This window comes from Balaenoptera borealis (genome assembly GCF_965194805.1).
Source record: "Balaenoptera borealis genome assembly, chromosome: 1".
Taxonomy (NCBI): domain Eukaryota; kingdom Metazoa; phylum Chordata; class Mammalia; order Artiodactyla; family Balaenopteridae; genus Balaenoptera; species Balaenoptera borealis.
Window position 1 is genome coordinate 36,547,066 of NC_138860.1, and position 21,627 is coordinate 36,568,692.

General features: G+C 36.1%; 1 protein-coding gene across 1 annotated transcript in view; it reads left to right on the forward strand.

The window, feature by feature from the left end:
• Positions 1 to 21,627, forward strand: part of LOC309619755 (membrane cofactor protein-like) — a 54,569-nt gene that overhangs the window by 31,459 nt on the left and 1,483 nt on the right. The gene's annotated exons all lie outside the window — the stretch shown is intronic.

The window sequence follows — 21,627 nt, forward strand, 5'->3', positions numbered from 1 at the left end:
GAGAAATTAAAACTTTACAGACAAGCAAAAGCTAAAAGAATTCAGCACCACCAAACCAGCTTTACAAGAAATGCTAAAGGAAATTCTCTGGGCAGGAAATACAAGAGAAGGAAAAGACCTACAAAAACAAGCCCAAAGCAATTAAGGAAATGGTAATAGGAACATATATATTGATAATTACCTTAAATATAAGTGGGTTAAATGCTCCAACTAAAAGACACAGGCTCACTGAATGGTTACAAAAACAAAACCCATATATATGCTGTCTACAAGAGACCCACTTCAGACCTAGGGACACATACAGACTGAAAGTGAGGGGATGGAAAAAGATTTTCAGTGCAAATGGAAATCAAAGAAAGCCGGAGTAGCAATTCTCATATCAGACAAAATAGACTTTAAAATAAAGAGTATTACAAGGGACAAAGAAGGACACTACATAATGATCAAGGGATCAATCCAAGAAGAAGAAATAACAATTGTAAATATTTATGCACCCAACATAGGAGCACCTCAATACATAAGGCAAATACTAACAGCCATAAAAGGGGAAATCGACAGCAACACAATCATAGTAGGGGACTGTAACACCCCACTTTCACCAATGGACAGATCATCCAATATGAAAATAAATAAGGAAACACAAGCTTTAAAGGACACATTAAACAAGATGCACTTAATTGATATTTATAGGACATTCATTCCCAAAACAACAGAATACACTTTCTTCTCAAGTGCTCATGGAACACTCTCCAGGATAGATCATATCTTGGGTCACAAATCAAGCCTTGGTAAGTATAACAAAATTGAAATCGTATCAAGTATCTTTTCCGACCACAATGCTATGAGACTAGATATCAATTTCAGGAAAAAACTGTAAACAATACAAACACATGGAGGCTAAACAATACACTACTAAATAACCAAGAGATAACTGAAGAAATCAAAGAGGAAATCAAAAAATACCTAGAAACAAATGATAATGCAAACACGATGACCCAAAACCTATAGGATGCAGCAAAAGCAGTTCTAAGAGGGAAGCTTATAACAACACAATCCTACCTCAAGAAACAAGAAACATCTCAAATAAACAACCTAACCTTACATCTAAAGCAATTATAGAAAAAGAACAAAAAACCACAAAGTTAGCAGAAGGAAAGAAATCATAAAGATCCGATCAGAAATAAATGAAAAAGAAATGAAAGAAACGATAGCAAAGATCAATAAAACTGAAAGCTGGTTCTTTGGGAAGATAAGCAAAATGGATAAACCATTAGCCAGGTTCATCAAGAAAAAAAGGGAGAAGACTCAAATCAACAGAATTAGAAATGAAAAAGGAGAAGTACCCACTGACACTGCAGAAATACAAAGGATCATGAGAGATTACTACAAGCAACTATATGCCAATAAAATGGACAACCTGGAAGAAATGAAAAAATTGTTAGAAAAGCACAACTTCCGAGACTGAAACAGGAAGAAATAGAAAATATAAACACACCAATCACAAGCACTGATATTGAAACTGTGATTAAAATCTTCCAACAAACAAAAGACCAGGACCAGGTGGCTTCACAGGTGAATTCTATCAAACATTTAGAGAAGAGCCAAACTCTATCCTTCTCAAACTCCTCCAAAATATAGTAGAGGGAGGAACACTCCCAAACTCATTCTGCAAGGCCACCATCACCCTGACACCAAAACCAGACAAAGATGTGAAAAAGAAAGAAAACTACAGGCCAATATCACTGATGAACATAGATGCAAAAATCCTCAACAAAATACTAGCAAACAGAATACAACAGTACATTAAAAGGGTCATACACCATGATCAAGTGGGGTGTATCGCAGGAATGCAAGGATTCTTCAAAATATGCAAATCAATCAATGTGATACATCATATTAACAAATTGATGGATAAAAACCATATGATCATCTCAATAGATGCAGAAAAAGCTTCTGACAAAATTCAACACCCAGGGGCTTCCCTGGTGGCGCAGTGGTTGAGAATCTGCCTGCTAATGCAGGGGACACGGGTTCGAGCCCTGGTCTGGGAAGATCCCACATGCCACGGAGCAACTGGGCCCATGAGCCACAAACTACTGAGCCTGCGCGTCTGGAGCTTGTGCTCTGCAACAAGAGAGGCCACGACGGTGAGAGGCCCACGCACCGCGATGAAGAGTGGCCCCCGCTCGCCGCAACTAGAGAAAGCCCTCGCACAGAAACGAAGACTCAACACAGTCAAAAATAAATAAATTAATTAATTAATGAAAATTTTAAAAAAAATTCAACACCCATTTGTGATAAAATCCCTCCAGAAAGCAGACCTAGAGGGAACTTACCGCAACATATAAAAGGCCATATATGACAAGCCCACATCCAACATTGTTCTCAATGGTGAAAAACTGAAACCATTTCCACTAAGATCAGGAATAAGGCAAGATTGCCTATTCTCACCACTATTATTCAACATACTTTTGGAATTTTTAGCCACAGCAATCAGAGAAGAAAAAGAAATAACAGGAATCCAAATTGGAAAAGAAGAAGTAAAACTGTAACTGCAGATGAGATGATACTATACATAGAGAATTCTAGATGCCACCAGGATACTACCAGAGCTAATCAATGAATTTGGTAAAGTAGCATGATACAAAATTCATGCCAAGAAATCTCTTGCATTCCTATACACTAATGATGAAAAGTCTGAAAGAGAATTTAAGGAAACACTCCCATTTACCACTGCAACAAAAAGAATAAAATACCTAGGAATAAACCTACCTAGGGAGACAAAACACCTGTATGCAGAAATTTATAAGACACTGATGAAAGAAATTAAAGGTGATACAAACAGATGGAGAGATATACCATGTTCTTGGATTGGAAGAATCAACATTGTGAAGGTGACTCTACTACCCAAAGCAATCTACAGATTCAATGCAATCCCTATCAAACTACCAATGGCATTTTTCACAGGGCTAAAACAGAAAATTTCGCAATTTGTATGGAAACACAAAAGACCCCGAATAGCCAAAGCAATCTTGAAAATGAAAACGGAGCTGGAGGAATCAGGCTCTCTGACTTCAGACTATACTACAAAGCTACAGTAATCCAGACAGTATGGTACTGGCACAAAAACAGAAATATAGATCAATGGAACAGGATAGATAGCCCTGAGATAAACCCATGCACATATGGTCACCTTATCTTTGATAAAGGAGGCAAGAGTATATGATGGAGAAAAGACAGCCTCTTCAATAAGTGGTGCTGGGATAATTGGACCCCTACATGTAAAAGAATGAAATTAGAACACCATACACAAAAATAAACCCAAAACGGATTAAAGACCTAAATATAAGGCCAGACACTCTAAAACTCTTATAGGAAAACATAGGCAGAACACTCTATGACATAAATCACAACAAGATCCCTTTTGACCTACCTCCTAGAGAAATGGAAATAAGAACTAAAATAAACAAATGGGACCTAATTAAACTTAAAAGCTTTTTCACAGCAAAGGAAACCATAAACAAGACAAAAAGACAACCTCGGAATGGGAGAAAATATTTGCAAATGAAGCAACTGACAAAGGATTAATCTCCAGAATATACAAGCAGCTCATGCAGCTCAATATCAAAAAAACAAGCAACCCAATCCAAAAAGGGGCAGAAAACCTAAATAGACATTTCTCCAAAGAAGATATACAGATTGCCTACAAACACATGAAAGAATGCTCAACATCACTAATCATTAGAGAAATGCAAATCAAAACTACAATGAGGTATTTCCTCACACCAGTCAGAATGGCCATCATCAAAAAATCTACAAACAATACATGCTGGAGAGGGTGTGGAGAAAAGGGAACCCTCTTGTACACTTGGTGGGAATGTAAATTGATACAGCCACTATGGAGAACAATATGGAGGTTCCTTAAAAAACTAAAAATAGAACTACCATATGACCCAGCAATCCCACTACTGGCCATATACCCTGAGAAAATCATAACTCAAAAAGAATCATGTACCACAATGTTCATTGCAGCTCTATTTACAATAGCGAGAACATGGAAGCAACCTAAGTGCCCATGTACAGATGAATGGATAAAGAAGATGTGGCACATATATACAATGGAATATTACTCAGCCATAAAAAGAAACAAAATTGAGTTATTTGTAGTGAGGTGGATGGAGCTGGAGTCTCTCATACAGAGTGAATTAAGTCAGAAAGAGAAAAGCAAATACCGTATGCTAACACATTTATAGGGAATCTAAAAAAAAAAAAAAAAAAGGTTCTGAAGGACCTAGGGGCAGGACAGGAATAAAGACGCAGATGTAGATAATGGACTTGAGGACATGGTGAGGGGGAAGGGTAAGCTGCGACTAAGTGAGAGAGTGACATTGACATATATACACTACCAAATGTAAAATAGATAGCTAGTGGGAAGCAGCCACATAGCACAGGGAGATCAGCTCGGTGCTTTGTGACCATCTAGAGGGGTGGGATAGGGTGCGTGGGAGGGAGATGCAAGAAGGAGGGGATATGTGGATATATGTATACATATAGCTGATTCACTGTTATACAGCAGAAACTAACAATACATTGTAAAGCAATTATACTCCAATAAAGATGTTTTTTTAAAAAGTGTATAAATTCACATTGTCTTCAGAAAATAGAGGTTTTAAACATAAAAATTTAAATTTTAAGGGTATAATTTACAATTTTATGAAAGATTTAGAATAAATCATGGCCAATAAACCTGATTAACATAGACACAAATAATCCTCAACAAAACACTAACAAACTGCATTCAGCAATACATTAAATGGACCATACATCATGATCAAGTGGAATTTATCCCAGTTATGCAAGGATGGTTCAACATCTGCAAAATAATCAATGTGATATACCACATTAACAAAATGTAGGATAAAAGTTGTATGATCATCTCAATAGATGTGGTAAAAGCATTTGACCAAATTCAGCATCCATTTATAATAAAAACTCTGAGTAATGTGGGTAGTGAAGGAACATACCTCAATATAATAAAGGCCATATATATATCAGCTGAAAGCTTTTCCTGTAAGATCAGTAACAATACAAGGTGCCCACTCCTGCCTCTTTTATTCAACATAGAATTGGAATACCTAACCACAGAAATCAGAGAAGAAAAAGAAATAAAATCAGCCAAATTCAAAAGGAAAAAGTAAAACTGTCACTATTTGCTGGTGACATGATATTATATGTAGAAAACCTTAAAGATTTTACCAGAGATCTTATAGAGCTAATAAACAAATTCAGTAATGTTACAGGATACAAAATCAATATACAAATATCTGTTGCATCTCTTAACTAACAACAAACTATCAGAAAGAGAAATTAAGAAAACAGTCTCATTTACAGTAACATCAAAAAGAAAAGTACCTGTGTTTAACCAAGGAGTTGGAAGACCTGTACACTGAAAATTATCTCATTAATTAAATAAATTGAAGAAGATGAATAAATGGAAAGATATTTCATGTTCATGGATTGGAAAGATTAACATTGTTAACATATTCTCAAAGCAATCTACAGACTCAGTGCAATCCCCATCAAAATTCCAATGGCATTTTTCACAGAAGTAGAACAAACAATCCTAAAAATTTCATATGAAGCCACAAAAGCAATCTTAAGAAAGAACAAAGCTGGCGACACCATGCTCCGTGGTTTCAAACTACATTATAATGCTCTAGAAATCTTTTTTGGTTTTTAGCTCATTTTATTCAATTTAATCACTTCTGAATTGTGTAGAAGCGTTTTACATCTTTAGTCACATTTCTAAGAAACAAAGTGATGGAAGAGATGTTTTAAAAGCTACAGGTGCTGGAGATCAAGGGCTAAGTATAGGCTTGACAGGTAGACAAAGCCTCCCGGGTTTACTCAGAAGTTCAGAGAGGAAAGTGTTCTCTGCACACACCTATGCAGTGTTGGCATAAAAACATAGATCAATGGAACAGAATAGAGAGCCCAGAAATAAACCCACATATATAAAGTCAATTAATTTACAACAAAGGAGGCAAGAACATACAATGGGGAAAGGAGTCTCTTCAATAAACTGTGTTGGGAAAACTGAACAGCTACATTCAAAAGAATGAAACTGGATTGCTATCTTACATCATACACAAAAATTAACTCCAAGTAGCTTCAAGACTTGAACGTAAGACCTGAAATCATAAAACTCCTAGAAGAAAACATAAGCAGAAACTCGTTGATATACATCTTCACAATGATATTTTTTGGATTTCACACCAAAAGCAAAAGCAACAAAATAAAAAATAAACAAGTGAACTACATCAAACTAAAAATGCTTCTGTACAGCAAAGAAAACCATCAACAAAATGAAAGGGCAACCTACTGAACTGCAGAAAATAATTGCAAATAATATATTTGATAAGTGGTTAATATCCAAAATATGTGAAGAACTGATACAACTCAGTAGTAAAAAATCAAACAATTTTATTAAAAATGGGCATAGGCTCTAGATGGACATTTTCCAAAGAAGGCATATAGATCACCAACAGGTGCATGAAAAGATACTCAACATTACTAATCATCAGGGAAATACAAATCAAAATCCCATTGTTATATCATCTCATACTATTGAGGTTCCTCAAAATATCAAAAATAGAACTACCATACAATTCAGCAATTCCACTTCTGGGTATTTATCCAAAGGAAATAAAAACACTAACTTGAAAAGATATCTGCCCCCCTATATTCATTGCAACATTATTCACTAGCCTAGATATGGAAACAATCTAAGTGTCCATTGATGGATGAATGTATAAAGAAAATGTGATAGATAGATAGATTAGATAGATAGATAGATAGATAGATAGATAGATAGATAGATAGATGATAGATAATAGAATTATTCAGCCATAAAAAAGAATGAAATCTTGCCATTTGCAACAACATGGATGGACATGGACCTTGAGGGCATTTTGCTTAGTGAAATAAGTCAGATAGAGAAAGACAAATACCGTATGATATCACTTATATGTGGAATCTTAAAAAACAAAAGACAAGCTCATACATGCATAAAACAGATTGGTGAGGCCAGAGGAAGGGGCTGGGCGTTTGGCATATCACGTGAAAGGAGTCAAAAGTTATAAACTTCCAGTTATAAAATAAGTCATGGGGATGTAATGTACAGCATGGTGACTATAGTTAACATTAATAATACTGTATTGCATATTTGAAAGTTGCTAAGAGAGTATAAAAAGTTCTTATCACAAGAAAAAAATTTGTACATATATATGGTGCCGGATATTTACAAGACTTATTGTGGTGATCATCGTGCAGTATTTACATATATCAAGTCATTCTGAGTACACCTAAAGCTAAGGCAACACTATATCTCAATTTTAAGAAAAAGCCCATATTTTACAACATAGCATCTAAATTATCTTTGTAAAGAAAACCAAAAATTGCCGTATTAAATTTTTTTAATATTTTGGAAACATAACCTTTAACCAATGAAACATAATTAATCCTATATGCAGTAGCATAATTTGAGAAAAAAATTGTTTTCAAAAAATAGTGTGGGAGGGATAATTAATAATTGCCTTTGAGGTAAAATATAAAGTACGGCTGACCCTTCACAACACAGTGATTAGAGGCTCAGTCGAAAATCCACATATAATTTTATAATTTTACATTTGCTCCCCTGCCTCCACTGCCAATCCATGGTTCTGCCTTTTCAGATTCAACTAACCATGGATCCAGCAGTACTGTAGTACTTATCTATCTACTGAAAAAAGTCCATGTGTAAGTGGACCGCATAGTTCAAGCTCATGTTGTGCAAAGATCAACTGTATATGGAAATCTTTTTGATTATATGTTATCCTTTTCATGATAGGAACATGGGCAGTTAGAAATTCAGTGTTACAGAATGGCTTAATTTTATGTTCTTTGTGTGGATTGTTTCACTTCCAGATTTTGAAGTCGTCTCTGACCCTTTAAATTCTGTATTATTTTAATAGCTGAAGTTACTCTAATGCATGGGAGGTATGCCTCTCTTTTTTAAAGTTTAGAACAGCGCTTCTCTAATATGTACATTAATCACATGGCATCTTGTTAAAATGCAGATTCTGGTTCATTAGGTCTGGTGCAGAGCCTGTTATCTTGCATCTCTAATGATCTTCTAAGTAATGATGCTACTGGGCCTGGACTGTGCTTCATTAGGTCTGGTGCAGAGCCTGATATCTTGCATCTCTAATGATATCCCAAGTAATGATGCTGCTGGGCCTGGACTATGCAGATTCTGATTCATTAGGTCTGGTGCAGAGCCTGATATCGTGCATCTCTAATGGTCTCCCAAGTAATGATGCTGCTGGGCCTGGGCTGTGCTCTACCAAGGAGTAGACTATTACTGATGTGCCCATATTCTTGAAATTTGAAGAAACACCATCAATCTTATTGACAAATTTTTATCCTCTTTAAGATAATTGGATTTTTAAAAGACTCCTCATCTATATGTATGCTTAAAAAAAAAAGGATGTGGGGTAATACTAAGCTTTAAAAAAAGTAAAGATTTTTATTATATTCTTTACACTGTTTAATGTTCATAATCTTTCCCCATATCCCAAATCGGCTATCGTTGCCTTAGAAACTCCTTTATAAGACTGTAAAATGTACGCAATTACTTCTCTATTTCTAGGGGTAACTGTGGAAGCAGGATACTGAGCAAAGATAATCCCAAATTGCTGTTAAAAATGGATAGAAAATGGATTTGATGTAATTTTGTATTTAGGATGATTTGGGAACACAGTTACCCTACTGCAGCCTCCATCCCAAAGTACAGAAGTACTGTAGTAGTCACTTTTTAAGATCACTAAACATCATTTAAAATACTTAATTAAAAAAGGCCAACAAGGTTAATGTAGTCTGCTACAGTTTTCTGTTTCTTAGCTCTCAACTAAGAATAGAATAGGATCCCAATTGGTCTGATGGGCTCCATCTACATCTTCCTTCCTTTTCCCTTCCAATCTCTCTTTTTCTCTTTCTTTCTTTTTCTTTCTTTCTTTCTTTCTTTCTTTCTTTCTTTCTTTCTTTCTTTCTTTCTTTCTTTCTTTCTTTCTTTCTTTCTCTTTCTTTTACTTTCTTCTGCGTTGGGTCTTCGTTGCTGTGCGCAGGCTTTCTCTAGTTGCGGCAAGCCAAATCTCCTTTCTGAACGAATTCTTCTACCATACTTTCCAGACTTGGAATCCACAGCCTTTGCCCTCTCCTTTGCTACTGCTCAAACCTGTTTTGCATGTCTGGACTGTGTGGTTTCAAAAAAACAAATGTTTTCACTTATTTGTAGTAATTTTCTTTTCATAAATGCATGATTTTCTTTACTCCAGTTAAATTATTGCTGGATAAGTGAGAGTTTGCTAAGTTTGCTAGAATAATTTCCATAATTTATATACTTATTACCCGTGACAAAATATAGATTTTTATTTTCTTCCATAAAGGATATTTACTACTATTTGGTATAACTTAAGCCTATTTTTAATGTTATATTAATAATGATTGATCCAGAAACTTTGTAATTTTTAAGCTGTCTGTTTAAATGAATGTTACAGAAACTTTTTGGATTTACTGTAGATAGTTGCCAGTTAGGTGCTGAAGAGTGTAATGATGGGGGGGAAAATGAAACATCACATTAATTTGAACTTTTTTCTACCTGGCTTTCAAATTCTTGAGCATTCAAAGAATTATTCAGAAACATTTTACATAGTAACTAATAAATCAGAAAGATTATTTGATTCATTGAGAGAGCACATTTATAAAATTTAGATCCATCCCAGAAAAATAGGAGGTCACCTAATAAGTTTTACAGAGATCTTCCCTCAGATGAAAACAGCTGTGCTATGGAAAGAAACTGTCCTCAATGCAAAAGTTAAGATATATCCAAAAATGTATGACTTGTTATAAAATCGATTTCTTAGACAATATTACATGGAATCAATACATGTTCTGCGTATTGCCTCAAATTCTAGGGTGCTAGAGGCCAGGACCACTTTTTCTTATACAATCTCATTTTGTGAAAAAGAGTTTACATTATTCACTTGAGGCTAAGTCCTTTCAGGGTTAAACAGATTGCACATAAATATAGAATCTGCTTATCTGCTGGATGATCTATAAGACCTCAAAGGTAAAGTAGTTTCTTGCACCAAATTCTTGTTTCAAGTTCCTAATGAGAATCAGGAGAGCCATAATTTATGAACCTAATTGTCAGCTTACTTCCCTTATCCTCTATCATTGATTTTATCCCATTTTTATGCCACTCTTGCTTCCTTTTGGTTTGACATCACTATTTTATTCAGCCCTTTTCCCTTCCTCTGTTCAGCAAATACCTAACTGGTGAGAGCCACAGACAAGTAAATTTTATTTCTTTCTTAGGAGAGATGAGAGAAAGGTTTGTTTTTATCGTTAAAATGTATCTGCTTTCTGTTACGTTTCTTTTCAGAGATGTCCTTTCTTCTGAAAAATATTCAATGAATATTTAGATATCAATAACCTGAACTAAGATAAGTGGGCAGTAGACATCCAAGAGGACACTAGGATTCTTGTTCTCTGTGTTAGATTATTGAGGTTTTCTCATACCTTCCCTGTTTTAATGTAAAATAATGTGCATTGACAGGCTCTTGCTTTGACATAGGTGCCAACAATGTAATGTCCCCCTTATCCTTTTATCAGACTATCTAGCTTCTCTACCTTATAACAGCTGTGAATCCGAAGCTGGGGGAATTTTTTAGCCCAATGGGAAATAATCACAGAATCTGTTCATTTTAAGTGCAGAGAGGAAAATTATTCTTTGACAGAAGACAAAATACATTTTACTTAATTTTTTAAAGAAATTCAATTTCAACTTGTAAATATTAATTCTGTAAAGGCATTTATCTCTTCCCTTGACCAGGATACTTTTGGCATATGAAAGAGAAACCAACAAAAAATATACTCAGATTTTGAAAAATTATGAAATTTATTGTCTTAAGCCATTTAACCTGCTCAACCTTCTGTCTTTGAATGAAATGAATTGGAAGTTCCTCTTTTTGACTGAAGTATTCTTTTTTTTCTTGACTCATTTTTTCTTATACAGCAGGTTCTTATTATTTGTCTATTTTATACATATTACTGTACAAAGGTCAATCCCAATCTACCGATTCTTCCCACCAGCACCACCGCCCCCCACACTTTCACCCCTTGGTGTCCATACTTTTGTTCTCTACATCTGTGTCTCTATTTCTGTCTTGCAAACTGGTTCATCAGTACCATTTTCCTAGATTCCACATATATGCGTTAATACACGATATTTGTTTTCCTCTTTCTGACTTACTTCACTCTGTAAGACATTCTGTAGGTTCATCCATGTTTCTACAAATGACCCAATTTCATTCTTTTTTATGGCTGAGTAATATTCCATTGTATATATGTACCACAACTTCTTTATCCACTCATCTGTCAATGGGCATTTAGGTTGCTTCCATGACCTGGCTATTGTAAACATCATTGCAGAGACAATTGGGGTGCATGTGTCTTTCTGAATTATGGTTTTATCTGGGTATATGCCCAGTAGTGGGATTGCTGGGTCATATGGTAATTCTATTTTTAGGTTTTTTAAGGAACCTCCATACTGTTCTCCAGAGTGGCTGTATCAATTTACATTCCCATCAACTGTGCAAGAGGGTTCCCTTTTCTCCACACCCTCTCCAGCAGTTGTTGTTTGTGGATTTTCTGATGATGCCCATTCTAACTGGTGTGAGGTGATACCTCATTGTAGTTTTGATTTGCATTTCCCTAATAATTAGTGATGTTGAGCAGCTTTTCATGTGCTTCTTGGCCATCTGTGTGTCTTCTTTGGAGAAATGTCTATTTAGGTCTTCTGCCCATTTTTGGACTGAGTTATTTGTTTTTTTAATATTGAGCTGCATGAGCTGTTTATATATTTTGGAGATTAATCCTTTGTCCGTTGATTCGTTTGCAAATATTTTCTCCCATTCTGCGGGTTGTCTTTTCGTCTTGTGTATGGTTTCCTTTGCTGTGCAAAAGCTTTTAAGTTTCATTAGGTCCCATTTATTTATTTTTGTTTTTATTTCCATTACTGTGGGAGGTGGGATAAAAAAGATGTGGCTGTGATTTATGTTAAAGAGTGTTCTTCCTATCTTTTCCTCTAAGACTTTTATAGTGTCTGGTCTTACATTTAGGTCTCTAATCCATTTTGAGTTTATTTTTGTGTATGGTGTTAGGGAGTGTTCTAATTTCATTCTTTTACATGTAGCTATCCAGTTTTCCCAGCACCACTTATTGAAGAGACTGTCTTTTCTCCGTTGTATATCCTTGCCTCCTTTGTCATAGATTAGTTGACCATAGGTGTGTGGGTTTATCTCTGGGCTTTCTATCTTGTTCCATTGATCTATATTTCTGTTTTTGTACCAGTACCATATTGTCTTGATTACTGTAGCTTTGTAGTATAGTCTGAAGTCAGGGAGTCTGATTCCTCCAGCTCTGCTTTTTTCCCTCAAGACCACTTTGGCTATTTGGGGTCTTTTGTGTCTCCATACAAATTTTAATATTTTTTGTTCTAGTTCTGTGAAAAATGCTATTGGTAATTTGATAGGGTTTGCATTGAATCTGTGGATTGCTTTGGGTAGTATAGTCATTTTCACAATATTGATTCTTCCCATCCAAGAACATGGTATATCTCTCCATCTGTTGGTATCATCTTTAATTTCTTTCATCAGTGTCTTATAGTTTTCTGCATACAGGTCTTTTGTCTCCCAAGGTAGGTTTATTCCTAGGTATTTTATTCTTTTTGTTCCAATGGTAAATGAGAGTGTTTCCTTAATTTCTGTTTCAGATTTTTCATCATTAGTGTATAGGAATGCAAGAGATTTCTGTGCATTAATTTTGTATCCTGCAACTTTACCAAATTCAGTGATTAACTCTAGTAGTTTTCTGGTGGCATCTTTAGGATTCTCTATGTATAGTATCATGTCATCTGCAGACGGTGACAGTTTTCCTTCTTCTTTTCCAATTTGTATTCCTTTTATTTCTTTTTCTTCTCTGATTGCCATGTCTAGGACTTCCAAATCTATGTTGAATAATAGTGCGGAGAGTGGACATCCTTGTCTTGTTCCTGGTCTTAGGGGAAATGCTTTCAGTTTTTCACCATTGAGAATGATGTTTGCTGTGGGTTTCTCATACATGGCCTTTATTATGTTGAAGTAGGTTCCCTCTATGCCCACTTCCTGGAGAGTTTTTATCATAAATTGGTGTTGAATTTTGTCAAAACCTTTTTCTGCATCTATTGAGATGATCATATGGTTTTTAGTCTTCAATTTCTTAATATGGTGTATCACATTGATTGATTTGTGTATATTGAAGAATCCTTGCATCCCTGGGATAAATCCCACTTGATCATGGTGTATGATCCTTTAATGTGTTGTTGGATTCTGTTTGCTAGTATTTTGTTGGGGATTTTTGCATCTATATTCATCAGTGATATTGGTCTGTAATTTTCTTTTTTGTAGTATCTTTATCTGGTTTTGGTATCATGTGATGGTGGCCTCATAGAATGAGTTTGGGAGTGTTCCTTCCTCTGCAATTTTCTGGAAGAGTTTGAGAAGGATGGGTGTTAGCTCGTCTCTAAATGTTTGATAGAATTCCCCTGTGAAGCCGTCTGGTCCTGGACTTTTTTTTGTTGGAAGATTTTTAATCACATTTTCAATTTCATTACTTGTGCTTGGTCTGTTCATATTTTCTATTTCTTCCTGGTTCAGGCTTGGGAGGTTATACCTTTCTACGAATTTCTGCATTTCTTCCAGGTTGTCCATTTTATTGGCATAGAGTTGTTTGTAGTAGTCTCTTAGGATGCTTTGTATTTCTGGGGTGTCTGTTGTAATTTCACTTTTTTCATTTCTAATTTTATTGATTTGAGTCCTCTCCCTCTTTTTCTTGATGTGTCTGGCGAATGGTTTATCAATTTTGTTTATCTTCTCAAAGAACCAGCTTTTAGTTTTCTTGATCTTTGCTATTGTTTTCTTTGTTTCTGTTTCATTTATTTCTGCTCTGATCTTTATGATTTCTTTTCTTCTGCTAACTTTGGGTTTTGTTTGTTCTTCTTTCTCTAGTTCCTTTAGGTGTAAGGTTAGATTGTTTATTTGAGATTTTTCTTGTTTCTTGAGGTAGGTTTGTATAGCTGTTAACTTCCCTCTTTGAACTGCTTTTACTGCAGCCCATAGGTTTTGGATCATCGTGTTTTCATTGTCATTTGTCTCTAGGCATTTTTTATTTCCTCTTTGATTTCTTCAGTGATCTCTTGCATATTTAGTAACGTATTGTTTAGCCTCCATGTGTTGGAATTTTTTACCTTTTTTCCCTGTAATTGATTTCTAATCTCATAGCGTTGTGGTCAGAAAAGGTGCTTGATATGATTTCAATTTTCTTAAATTTACTGAGGCCTGATATGTTACCTAAGACGTGATCTATCCTGGAGAATGTTCCCTGCGCACTTGAGAAGAAAGTGTAATCTGCTGTTTAGGATGGAATGTCCTAAAAATATCAATTTAATCTATCTGGTCTACTGTGTCATTTAAAGCTTCTATTTCCTTATTAATTTTCTGTTTGTATGAACTGTCCTTTGATGTAAGTGAGCTGTTAAAGTCCCCCACTATTATTGTGTTACTGTCGATTTCCTCTTTTATAGCTGTTAGCAGTTGCCTTATGTATTGAGGTGCTCCTATGTTGGGTGTATATATATTTATAATTGTAATATCTTCTTCTTGGATTGATCCCTTGATCATTACGTAGTGTCCTTCCTTGTCTCTTGTAACATTCTTTGTTTTAAAGTCTATTTTATCTGATATGAGTATTCCTACTCCAGCTTTCTTTTGATTTCCATTTGCACAGAATATCTTTTTCAATGCCCTCACTTTCAGTCTGTATGTGTCCCTATGTCTGAAGTCGGTCTCTTGTAGTCAACATATATATGGGTCTTGTTTTTGTATCCATTCAGCAAGCTTGTATCTTTTTTTGGAGCATTTAACCATTCACATTTAAGGTAATTATCAATATGTATGTTCATGTTACCATTTTCTTAATTGTTTGGGGTTTGTTTTTGTAGGTCCTTTTCTTGTCTTGTGTTTCCCACTTTGAGAAGTTCCTTTAGCATTTGTTGTAGAGCTGGTTTGGTGGTGCTGAATTCTCTTGGCTTTTGCTTGTCTGTAAAGCTTTTGGTTTCTCCATCAAATGTGAATGAGGTCCTTGCTGGTGAGAGTAATCTTGGTTGTAGGTTCCTCCCTTTCATCACCTTAAATATAGCATGCCACTCCCTTCTGGCTTGTAGAGTTTCTGCTGAGAAATCAGCTGTTAACCTTATGGGAGTTGCCTTGTATGTTGTCATTTTTCCCTTGCTGCTTTCAATAATCTTTCTTTGTCTTTAATTTTTGCCAGTTTGATTACTATGTGTCTCGGCATGTTTCTCTTTTGGTTGATCCTGTATGGGACTCTCTGTGCTTCCTGGACTTGGGTGGCTATTTCCTTTCCCATGTTAGGGAAGTTTTCAACTATAATCTCTTCAAATATTTTCTCTGGTCCTTTCTCTCTCTCTTCTCCTTCTGGGACCCCTATTATGTGAATGTTGTTTCATTTAATGTTGTCCCAGAGGTCTCTTAGGCTCTCTTCATTTCTTTTCATTCTTTTTTCTCTGTTCTGTTTTGCAGCAGTGAATTCCACCATTCTGTCTTCCAGGTCACTTATCCGTTCTTCTGACTCAGTTATTCTGCTATTGATTCCTTCTAGTGTAGTTTTCATTTCAGTTATTGTATTGTTCATCTCTGTTTGTTTGTTCTTTAATTCTTCTAGGTCTCTGTTAAACATTTCTTGCATCTTCTCGATTTTTGCCTCCCTTATTTTTCCGAGGTCCTGGATCATCTTCACTATCATTATTCTGAATTCTTTTTCTGGAAGGTTTCCTATCTCCACTTCATTTAATTATTTCTCTGGGATTTTATCTTGTTCCTTAATCTGGTATATAGTCCTCTGCCTTTTCATTTTGTCTATCTTTCTGTGAATGTGGTTTTTGTTCCACAGACTGCAGGATTGTAGTTCTTCTTGCTTCTGCTGTCTGCCTCTGGTGGATGAGGCTATCTAAGAGGCTTGTGCAGTCTTTCTGATTGGAGGGACTGTTGGTGGGTAGAGCTAGGTGTTGCTCTGGTGGGCAGAGCTCAGTAAAACTTTAATCTGCTTTTCTGCTGATGGGTGAGGCTGAGTTTCCTCCCCGTTGGTTGTTTGACCTAGCACTGGAGGCTACAGGGTCTTTGGTGGGGCTAATGGTGGACTCCTGGAGGGCTCATGCCAAGTAGAACTTCCCAGAACTTCTGCTGCCAGTGTCCTTGTCCCTGCAGTGATCCACAGCCAGCTCCCCTCTGCAGGAGACCCTCCAACACTAGCATGTAGGTCTGTTTCAATCTCCTATGGGGTCACTGCTCCTTCCCCTGTGTCCTGATGCACACATTACTTTGTGTGTGCCCTTCTAGTGTGGAGTCTCTGTTTCCCCCAGTCCTGTCAAAGTCCTGCAATCAAATCCCACTAGCCTTCAAAGTTTGATTCTCTGGGAATTCCTCCTCCCATCGCCAGACCCCCAGGTTGGGAAGCCTGACATGGGGCTCAGGACCTTCACTCCAGTGGGTGTACTTCTGTGGTATAATTGTTCTCCAGTTTGTGAGTCACCCTCCCAGCGGTTATGGGATTTGATTTTTTTGTGATTGTGCCCCTCCTACCATCTCATTGTGGGTCTCCTTTTTCTTTGGGTGTGGGATGTCTTTTTTGATGAGTTCCAGTGTCTTCCTGTTGATGATTGTTCAGCAGTTAGTTGTGATTCCAGTGCTCTCGCAAGAGGGAGTGATGATTGAAGTATCCTTGATTTACAGTGTTGTGTTAATTTCTGCTGTACAGTAACGTGATTCAGTTATACAATTATGTATTATTTTTCATATTCTTTTCCATTATATGTTATTACAAGATATTGAATATAGTTCCCTGTACCAAAGATTTGGACATTGTTGTTTATCTATTTTATGTATAGTTGTTTATATGTACTAATCTCAAACTCCTAATTTATCCCTCCCCCCATTTCCTCTTTGGTAACCATAAGTTTGTTTCCTGTCTGTGTGTCTGTTTCTGTACTGTACGTAAGTTCATTTGTACCATATTTTAGATACCACACTTAAGTGATATCATATGATATTTGTCTTTCTCTGTCTTACTTCACTTAGTGTGATAATCTCTAGGTCCATCCATGTTGTGGCAAATGGCATTATTTCATTCTTTTTTATGGCTGAGTAGTATTTCATTGTGTATATATATACCACATCTTCTTTATCCATTCATCTGTTGATGGACATTTAGGTTGCTTCCATGTCTTTGCTATTGTAAATAGTGCTGCTGTGAACATTGGGGTGCATATATCTTTTTGAATTAGAGTTTTTTCTGGTTATATGCCCAGGAGTGGCATTGCTGGGTCATATGGAAACTCTATTTTTAGTTTTTTAAGGAACCTCCATGCTGTTCTCCATAGTGGTTGCACCAATTTACATCCCCACCAACAGTGTAGGAGGGTTCCTTTTTCTTCACAACTCTCCAGCATTTATTATGTATAGATTTTTTGATGATGACCATTCTGACCAGTGTGAGGTGATACCTTATTGGAGTTTTGATTTGCGTTTCTCTGATAATTAGCGATGTTGAGCATCTTTTCATGTGCCTATTGGCCATCTATATGTCTTCTTTGGGAAATGTCTATTTAGGTCTTCTGCCCAGTTTTTGATTGCACTGTTTGTTTGTTATTGAGTTGTATGAGATGTTTGTATATATTGGAATTTAATCCCTTGTGAGTCACATCATTTGCAAATATCTTCTCCCATTCCATAGGTTGTCTTTTCATTTTGTTTATGGTTTCCTTTTCTTTTTTTTTTTTTAATGATTTTGCTTTCTTTTTTTTGTAAAGCTATTTAATTTATTTATTTTATTTTATGGCTGTGTTGGGTCTTCGCCTCTGTGCGAGGGCTCCCTCCAGCCTCGGCAAGTGGGGGCCACTCTTCATCGCGGTGCGCAGGCCTCTCACTCTCGCGGCCTCTCCCGTTGCGGAGCACAGGCTCCAGACGCGCAGGCTCAGCAGCCGTGGCCCACGGGCCCAGTTACTCCGCAGCATGTGGGATCCGCCCAGACCAGGGCCCGAACCCGTGTCCCCTGCATTGGCAGGCAGACTCTCAACCACTGCGCCACCAGGGAAGCCCTGGTTTCCTTTTCTGTGCAAAAGCTTATAACTTTGATTAGGTCCCATTTGTTTATTTTTGCTTTTATTCATATTGCCTTGGGAGACTGACCTAAGAAAACATTGGCACAATTTATGTCAGAGAACTTTTTTCCTATGTTCTCTGCTAGGAGTTTTATGGTGTAATGTCTTATATTTAAGCCTTTAAGCCATTTTGAGTTTATTTTTGTGTATGGTGTAAAGGAGTGTTCTAGCTTCATTGATTTACATGTGACTGTCCAGCTTTCCAAACACCCACCACTTGCCAAAGAGATTGTCTTTTCTTCATTGAATATTATTGCCTTCTTTGTCAAAGATTGAGCATAGTGTGTGGTTTATTTCTGGACTCTCTATTCTGTTCTGTTGATCCATATATCTGTTTTTGTGCCAATACATGCTGTTTGATTGCTATAGCTTTGTAGTATTGTCTGAATTCTGGGAGGGTTATGCTTCCAGGTTTGTTCTTTTTCCTCAGGATTGCTTTGGAAATTCTGGGTATTTTATGGTTCCATATAAATTTTAGGATTATTTGTTCTAGTTCTGTGAAAAATATCATGGGTAATTTGATAAGTATCACATTAAATCTGTAGGTTGCTTTGGGTAGTATGGCCATTTTAACAATAGTGATTCTTCCATTTCAAGAGCATGGAGTATCTTTTCATTTCTTTAAATCATCATCAATTTCCCTTATCAATGTTTTATAGCTCTCAGCATATAAGTCTTTTACCTACTAGGTCAGGTTTATTTCTAATTATTTTATTCCTTTTGATGCAATTTTAAAAGGGATTTTTTTTTTTTTACTTTCCCTTTCTGATATTTCATTGTTAGTGTAAAGAAATGCAACAGATTTTTGTATGTTAATCTTGTATCCTGCGACCTTGCTAAATTTGTTTATCAGTTCTAGTACTTTTTGTGTGGACTCTTTAGGGTTTTCTATATATATAGTACCCTGTTATCTACATATAATGACAGTTTTACCACTTCCTTTCCAATTAGGATACATTTTATTTTCCTGTATGATTGCTGTGGCTAGGACTTCCAATACTATATTGAATAGAAATGGTGAGAGTGGGCATCCTTGTAATGTTCCAGATTTTAGTGAGAAGGCTTTCAACTTTTCACCACTGAGTATTATGTTGGCTGTAGGTTTGTCATAAATAGCTTTTATTAAGTTGAGATATGTTCCCTCTATACCCACTTTGGTAAGAGTTTTTATCATGAATGGATGTTGAATTTTATCAAATGCTTTTTCTGCATCTAGTGAGATGATCATGTGGTTCTTTTCCACTTCTTTTGTTGATGTGGTGTGTTGCATTGAATGATTTGCGTATGTTGAACCATCCTTGTGTCCCTGGGGAGAATCCAACTTGGTCGTGGTGTATGATTTTTTATGTGTTGAATTTGGTTGCTAATACTGTGTTGAGAATTTTTGTATCTATATTCAAAAAGATATTGGCCTGTAATGTTCTTTTTTGGTAGTGTCTTTGTCTGGTTTTGGTATCAGGGTGATGGTGGCTTCATAGAATGACTTTGGGAGTGTTCTGGATCTGTATAAGTTCTTTGTATGTTTGGTAGAATTCCCAAGTGAAACCATACAGTCCTGGTCTTTTGTTTGCAGGGAGTTTTTAAATTACCAATTCTATTTCACTTCTAGCTATATGTCTGTTCAAATTATCTATTTCTTCTTCATTCAGTTTTGGTGGACTATATGTTTCTAGAAACTTGTTCATTTCTTCTGGGTTGTCCAATTTGTCACATATAATTATTCTAGTATTCTCTTATGATTTTTTTTGTGTGTGTTTGGAAGTTCCTCTTTTGTGCCAGAAGGTGTGTCTGCAAACCTGGGAAGAGGAGATATGTTTCCCACCACTTATAATGTGAGGCACTACCCTAGGTTACAGTCACGAGTTTGGGAACAGATTCTACAAAGGCCAATAAGAAGGGCAGTTTCTTTGTAAAAGCAAAGTGGTGTCTTTGATCACAGGGCAAAGGGGAAGACAAACATAACAACTAGAATGGCAGTGTGGGCCTACCCAGCCCTACGTATCTGCTTGGTTCTCTAAGAATTCTTTGAGGATAAAGCCAACCAGAAAAGTAGTTTTCAGAAGGCCATGAGCTTCAAGTTTTCTGTAAATACTTGAAGTTAACTTAATGAATGCTGAAGGTAATATAACTATAATTAGTAATTCACTTCCACATTTGAATCATCTTCAAAGAGCTTCATTGTTATATCAAATGAATGTTTCTTTAAGTTTATATTAATGCTTATTTATCTTTCTCATATATTGGATTTCAATTTTTAATTCTATTTTTTTTAAAAAAAGATTCCATTACTACTAGAAAAAAAAAAGTATTGCTTCAAGATAGAAAAATATAGTAGTCTTAGAAGATTCAGTGATAGGCCTAAATATTGAATCACTCTCCACAATATCCTTAAGGAAACTGCTATATAACAAGTATTGTGCTGTGACAGTGCTGGTTCATAGTGATGCCTCCCTCACCAAGAGAAATATGAAAGTCTGCAAAATTAACACAGTTAGCTCTTACATGGGGTAGGCACCCTGAAGTGTTTGCTGGGGCAGGCATACTGTAAATAACTGACTGGTCCCCATTTGGTTGTAGTCTGTCTATTGTAGTCAGTTTCCTAAGTAGGAACTGGAACCGCATTCTCTGGCTGTAGAGTCAGTAGCCCTGATTGGCTGCTGAGGAAGTCAAAAGTGGCTCATCCTATGTAAAATGAGCTTGAGTGCAAATTACACACCAGATTCAAAGACTTAGTGCAAAGGAATGTACAATCCATGAATATTTGGTTAAGTAAAAAATATTTAAAACTAATTTTCCTACTTCTTTTCCTTTTTTTAATGTAGCTTCTACAAAATTCAAAATTACCTGTGTGACTCGCATTATATTTCTATGGACAATGCTGGACTTGAGTAATAGATTTTAGAAAGCTGTCTGTTGTTACAAAAAAAAAAGTGTGATGTGAGTTTCAGTTACTTAGGAGACTCTCTAACCAGAACACATGATTTTCTTGACAGTGAGGGGTAAATGAGGCATTACTGAACTTGAACGCCACTGGAATTGTTACCTTCTTAAAGGTTTAATCTCAGAGCCAGAATTAAAATTGTATTTTAGGGAAAACATGTACTTCTCTCTAGTCTTTCTCAATGGCCCTAAACTAAAATAAGGGAATATTTACTAAGTATATGAGACTACTCTATTTCTTGTTTTGGAGGGAATCAGAAATATAATACAGGGATAGAAAAAGGGTTCCTGGAGTGAGACTAATTGAACATTTG